Below are 7,175 nucleotides of genomic sequence, written 5' to 3'. Positions count from 1 at the left end.
GTAACTCAAAAGCAAGTAAAGGGCCTAGAGGAAATGTGCCTCAGCAGAGATAGCAACACTCGGCCGCGAGCATTGTTGTTGGTGCATGCAGTACGGTAGTGCCATGTTAGTAAACCGTGGGTGTCATACAATGTTTTGCAACGGCATGAATTTTGCAGTGAATACACATAAGAGGAAGCTTCAAGGTTAAAATGCCGTCCAGATTCGGACGGTTGTGTCTTGTTTTGGCGGAGAGAGGCAAGAATTAATTTTTAACCTCCAAATGGCGTTGACGGTGCGATTTCATTCTATGCCCCCTAGGAGCTACAGGTGTAAGGGAGAATGCAGTACGTATAAATGACAATAAACCTAATTACCCCCTACACCCATGGGAACGCGACTTACTGGCTTTCATGTGGAGGTGACGCACTGCAAATCTGATATGTAGGTCGACCTCAGACTCACATATAGTATATACAACCTTTACCTTTAGTATATATATTTCTGGTAATTTTAGTACTTTGATAGCAAAGGGCGAGAACTTCATTTACATAATGTCAGTTCAGCTTGGCACATACTAACCAATGATTTGAGCCGGCAGAAAACCTGCCCATTAACTCAAATTCACTTTCGAACGAATTCAACTTATAGCATGGTTTAGACACTGGATATCACTCTACAGCCAATTGAGGCTAGGGAAACGCCCAAGTAGGTTTGGCTGGCCAATGTTCTGTATATCTACTTCCATCCGTTTAGGGCCAACTTGCATTACTGGACTGTATGTAGACTCGCTGTACATAATCTCATGTGTCAAATTGATCTGAACTTAATTGGCCGGTGTTGGTGCCCAGAATCAGAGAAATGTTCGATTGATTATCGATACGTCGCTCGTACTACGTCCGAGTACGTATGATGTCAGGCCTGATGGGAGGCCAAAAACCGTTTCGAAGTATGCTTTCCTTTGGATGCTCTTCACTGAAGTATTGGGATGAAGTTGAATGGCCACGTGTAGTCAGCACCACCAAAAGACACGCCTTCGCCCATGAGTCAAGTGGGCCGCCAATCCGTCTATTGTACTCGCATCATAGTTATCTGAAATGGGCGAGTCTGGTTTGATGTACCCTTCAATTTTACTGAGTGTAATTATAGTAAGCTACCCATAGAGCTTACTAAGCTCGTGGCGTCGATGGTTATCACTTTGTTGTATCATGATAAATATTACAAAGTAATTAAATGGACTCCTCAGTCCTTTCCATTAGTGCTCTAATCCTAGCGCTACAAGAAACATATGGTGTTCGCTGGCTCATTGTATGAGACCTGAAAGTAGTTGAATGCCATGTTTAAGATCGCAGAACGGGAATGGACGTTCTTAGCTCTTTATAAAGGGTATGCAACCTATATCGATTAATAACTGCTTTTTCGGCATTGCCTTTATTAAGTAACAGCAGGTTGAAGTACCACGGGTACAGCGAAGCCTTCCTAATTGTGATATCTTATTTTTTAACCAAACAATTACGCGCAATACAATTACATAACTTTTGGTTTATTTACGGAACTGCAGCTTTAATAACACTTAGGTCTTCACTAAAAACCATGACAGAAAACAACGGCAACCTTCTTTGCGTTTTATTTATACGGGTCAGAATTTCTATGATAACTCATAAAAGGTACTAAGCACCTAAAACAACAGAGGTCAAAACTATCATTTTTCTAATTCATATCTAAGGGCTCTATTCAAGCTAGCGTTACATAGCGAGCGTAACCGCATGATGGTGCTTTTTGTTGACTAGCTACTAATCGTCGGCTGTAACTGAGCGCACAATCATTTTATTCTGTATGTAAAATTACGAGATCAACGACTGGACGCCGGTATAGACAGAGCGGAAAGTGGATGAAGTTACCCCACAGAGGCAACACATTACCCCATATGAACCAAAAGGGAATATCAAAACAGAAGCTATATTATAGATAATCATGCTTTAACGGCAGCGCTGTTACTGGGCCTTAAGTATATGTACGATTGGGACTTTCTAATCGGTAGATGTCCGGGGCATGCATGCGTTAACTGTTATTTAGCGACCCCAGGAGAAATAAGCTTGACATTTTTAACTAATTAACACAACGGTATGATGTACGTGTTGTAAGAGAGCCTTCCACTTGCTAGATTTCGACTATCGAGACTCTTATTATTCACGAACGTCATATCTTATTAGAAATGTATAGGCAGTCATTAATTTGACATAATAATTAGTTAGGGAGATAGTAAGAAACTTCAAAGAGAGGATCTGCTTCTCTAATGGCTAACACTTTCGTGTATTTTTCAACCTAAATTCAAAGAACACTTGTCAGTTGCGTTCTCTGATGGCAATCAAGGTGCAGCTGGGTCTGTATCTTCATGAAAAAAAAAAAAACGAATCGTTAATCGAAATAAATTTTCTCATTTGTGCAAAGGGCTATGCGACATAGTGTATAATGAAACAAAATCGATATTGTCGCGTGTCTTTGGCTGGGTCTAGACTGAATCGGTGTTGGGATGAAATTTGTTACATGCTCCCACAGTGGCAACCCTCGCTGGCTTATGTATTATCTAACATAACAGCTATTCATTTGAAGATTTTTCTTAACTCATTATCTCAATTACTCCATAAGAAATCGTTTTGAGAACTCCGTTTTTTAAATTTAGGAGCAACTCTTTCATAGTAATTGTGAGTGGGGTGTTATTAGTAGTGCTTGATCATAGAGCTTCACTTAGACACGTTACACATGATATATTTAATTATATGTGGTTAAACTTCTTAAAAGTTCTGGCCTTCACAAGAGACTCGGATAAGCAGAAACCCAATTTTGTATTTAAAGGCGTTTTTACGTCGCTGCCGAAGGGCGGACATATGAGATAGTTTGTTAAGCACAGTATTAAGCCGTGGTTTCGCTGTATGCAGTATCCCGCTATCTTTCTGTTGTGACGATTTAGCTTTTTCAAATTATCCTCCGTGTTGGGTTATGACACTCCTTTTCGAACTCCTCGAACGCTGAAAGGAAACTGAGTGTGCCATAGATCGTCGTCAATTTCAAGGAGCTAGTATAGTTTGTAGCCAATGAGGGCCGTCTAATGCAAAGTCCTTGAACAATAGCAGATATTCGCTTCAATTTAGGCGCCAAATCTTCTGCAGACATACTTCTACTGTAGAACAAACTGTTTTCCTAGTGTCAAAACTTACGAATGAACGTATACCCTCTGCGATGAACAGTGCGAAAAACGTGTTCTTGCCTCATGCAATATGGATGGTTACTACGATATGGATGAGACTTGGGTTTATGACACAATGGTTACACTCAAGTTTAGGACAAGAGTTCCTTAACATAAGACGATTACAAAAATAGGCTTGCAGCTAAGAACAAAGTAGACATAATTTTTTTCCACTGTTACTTAGATGTGTCTTTCCTTAATCTCGGATTTATCTCGTTTAAGAAGCTAATCAACTCCAATTGTTTTTTGTAGCAGCTAATTGACGCCTTTATCTTCTATATCATTTATTTATACCAATTCGCGCTAGTTTGGGATAGCGGCTAGACAGAACTAGCCTAAGCTACCGACAAATTCTCATTTCTCCATTTGGATTCAGCTGTTACTTTTGAACAGCGTTCACATGCGCTAAAATAAACTGAATCATCATTGAATGCTGGCTCTTCTATTGGGACGCCATAGAATAGAGGGAGGACCCCGCTGGAGATGGTCTAGGGCGAGAAAGAACTTTAGTGAAGCGTTATAAGTGAATTTCTAGCAAATAGTGTCCATGCAGTAAGCACCCACCAAGTTCGCTTTCGTGTCCCCTATCTGTCCCTGGATGAACCGACATGCGGGCCGGGTTTAGCTCCTCCGATTGGATGGACCAAGCGCTTGCTGAACTGCATCTGCCCTTCGAAGAGTGTGCCGTTCCGCCGATGGTGGGCCTATGCTGGAGGGCATAGAGCACTGTGATGCGCTGTCGACAGGCAAATATAAATTTAATTTAGCAAGATGCAGCGCCTTCTTTATGTACCCCATAAAAAAGCACAGAAAGGAGCCCAACCGAGTGCGGGAACTGGGGAACAGCGAGCTCGCGCGTGGAGTCACAGGGTGGACGAAGAAAGTGGACCTGTTCGAATTAACCCTCACGAATACCATTGTCTGTACTAAGAACTGGCAGTAAGATTACACAAGTTTGTAATATTAAAAAGACAACTTTTTCTCTTTATCTAATGATTTCATTGCCAGTTATGTATGGTATATTATATCGGTATGGTTAATACATAATATTGGATAATGTCATAGAGAAAACTTAGAGAGGTACGTCATTGTAGTTGATACATATCTACTAGGTTTTTGGTCCTTAATCGACTTTAAGCCTGGAGTATGAAATCGTCTACAAATTACTATAGAAATAAGGTCTTGTAGCCACGGAATCATAATAATGTTAAGGTGACACGTTACGCAACGTACTTCTGCATGGGCATGCATGCACGACAGCCAACTGTCCTGTTTTTACTCTAGGGTTTGCAATTCAAATACATTGCATGGTGGATTAACTGCACAAATTTGGAGCTAAATACATTTAGATGTAAATGAGGAAGTTTCTACGAAGGCAGCTGTACACTCAAAGTACTTTATAGATTTTTAAATCTAAAATCAATGCGCCTCTATCGTCAGTCGGTTCCGAGTCGTGTTCAAACCTAATGGCAAGATACACATTAACACCACTATAATAAACGTGCTATAGTAATAATAATAATAATAACACTATAATAACTAAAACAAATATTTACTAATTAGGCGAACCTGACAGTAGCTATGTATGAGTATTCTATTTACTAAAATTTAAAGGAGAGCTGGGAATAAATTGGTTACCTCTTCTCGGAAACTTTTTAAATATTTAGCTAGAATCTATTATATGTATCATGTGCTCTATACATGTCTCTGTTATTGGCAAAAAATGTGTCTCATCCCGAAACTTTTCCAAGGTATCTATATATGTATACATATGTATATGTATATATATATATATATATATATATATATATAAAGAGAGAGAGAGAGAGAGAGGGAGAGGTAGACGGGGGACATAAAAGTCTATAAACTTATATGTTTATGTGTACTGAAAGTGAGGGACATTTTAAATTACCAATTCTAATGAGCTCGTTCTTCATTTGGCAGCGCGCTTCATGGGTCCACAGAAATTGGACGTAAGAAATAGATGAGGCAGGCAACAGCGCTAGATTCTCTCGTTTAGGGGTGCTAATAAACAAATCTGTTAGGTACATTCGGTGGGTTGATACTCAAATTACTGTTGCTTAGACGAAATTAGTAATAAAGTCCAGTAAAAAATATATATATTATGTTTATTTGTATAACACGTAAGCAAAATGCCTGGAGCGATGAAAAAGAACTTAATTGTAAGAAGCCATTTAGGCTGTCAGCGAGAAGGGGCTTTTCAAAAGGACAGTATATCTTAAGTACAATATTGACCATATAGCTGCGTAAAGGTCTTTATATATATCTATATATATATGTACATGTAGATTTTGAAAAGTCGCCGATAGCATCGATTAACAACAAGGGTGCAGTGCATAGCTGCAAAGAAAGGATCCTCATTCTGTATAGGCCAAGTCGCGTATGTAATATATATGTTGAAAGCGCATGTAAATTTCGGGTAAAATTTACTGCCAGTGATTTCGGCACCAACGCATTCGAAGAAAGCATTTAAAAACTAAACCTTTTAACTTTTCGCTGATCATTTGCACCTATCCTAACTCTCGTTCAAGTGGTTAGTGATTATTACCGATATGCTGGTTAGCTATCAAACAGGGAAAACTATTGGTACATTGTGTTTATTTGACCATCTGGCCACTCCATCAGGAAGTGAGCATAGACGGCAAAACGTGAGCCTGGCAGTGGTAACACGGGTTTAAATTATGTTTCAGCTGAAGAAATGCTACCTCCGAAGAAGCTGATTAACAGAAAAAAATGGCGGCGGAGCACCGCCTTGGTAATTGGCAGAATAATAATTCAAAATAAAAATAATACTGCATATTGCATACAATGCTATTTTATGCTTGCTACGTAATAGGTAGAACAGTGTGTCTGTCCGCTTACCAATAGCCCTTAGTCATCCTTGCGTATTCAACTGGATGATATGCCATTCGACCCTCGACATCAACCCTGTCTACTCGAGTCACATCAAACCCGGGACTTCATCCGTGATCGTCTTAGAAGTTGTCCATCTGTTGGACGATTTTTACTTAGCAAAATAGTTTGTTCTAGATTGTTAACGTTTTTATTCTACTTCACTCGAATTGTGTAGTCTATACGAACCGCTTCTACGCTGCATAAATATTGCGACTGGATGTGGGTACGAAATTGGTTGCCCCTTCCGTATGCCATACCGCGAATTTAGACGTACACATACATCTACACCAGGGCAAAGTGTGAACGCGAACCTACTCAAGTTGTCAATATTTAATCGCCATTATAAAGCTTTTTCACTTTAGAGGATGTTTATTTATGATCAGATTCAAACACAATGGTATACCTTTTAATAGTATAAGATAGTAAGAATAGAACTCACATTTTTTTTTATTTAGCTTTCAAACCTGCCGAAAAAACACTGGAGAGTGGTATTCGAAATTGTCGTTGGAAGGACAGATAAGCCACTACACCACCTATCGATTGACGTACTACAGAGGTGATCCATCAGAATTGTTCCGGCCTCGACAAATGCCTGGTAGATGAACGCAACGATGCGCTCTATTGGCTGTACTGTTGTTTTTACTACGGCAAGTCTTCACCTTGAACTGGACGGTGGGGCCATCCAACGACTGGTACACACGTATAGAATAGGTTCTGGCAAAGTCAACGAAGGACCAATGGGAGACACGATTCTCATTCTGTGGCCGGGTCAACGTTCCTGTACAGGTGGTTTAGAAACGAAGTTCGCCGATGCCGGTGTCGGATCCGCAGTCTACTCCGAAGACGCTAGACGCTTTCGCAATACTGGAATGCATAGTTCTCCTGTAATACACATATGAATTTTTCCTCAACAAGGTATTTCGTTGTATAAAGCTGGGTAGCTAAAGCGTACAACATTACCGGTGAATGGGTTTCTCATCCATTCTGAACATTGCACTATTTAAAAACAGATGGAAAAACGCCGAATTCATCC

General features: G+C 39.9%; 1 long non-coding RNA gene across 1 annotated transcript in view; it reads right to left on the bottom strand.

Annotated features, from left to right (window-relative positions):
• Positions 1-1,592: 1,592 nt before the first annotated feature.
• Positions 1,593-7,175, bottom strand: part of LOC147755471 (uncharacterized) — a 45,622-nt gene continuing 40,039 nt past the window's right edge. Inside the window, exons 2-5 of the long non-coding RNA XR_015329076.1 lie at positions 6,582-7,024; positions 6,110-6,237; positions 3,791-3,962; positions 1,593-3,019 (exon numbers count right to left, since the gene is read on the bottom strand). This is a non-coding gene — a long non-coding RNA (uncharacterized LOC147755471). The remainder of the gene's footprint in view (positions 3,020-3,790; positions 3,963-6,109; positions 6,238-6,581; positions 7,025-7,175) is intronic.

This window comes from Varroa destructor, unplaced genomic scaffold (genome assembly GCF_002443255.2).
Source record: "Varroa destructor unplaced genomic scaffold, Vdes_3.0 BEIS01000005.1, whole genome shotgun sequence".
NCBI classification, from domain to species: domain Eukaryota; kingdom Metazoa; phylum Arthropoda; class Arachnida; order Mesostigmata; family Varroidae; genus Varroa; species Varroa destructor.
This window is presented reverse-complemented; position numbering and strand designations above follow the sequence as displayed.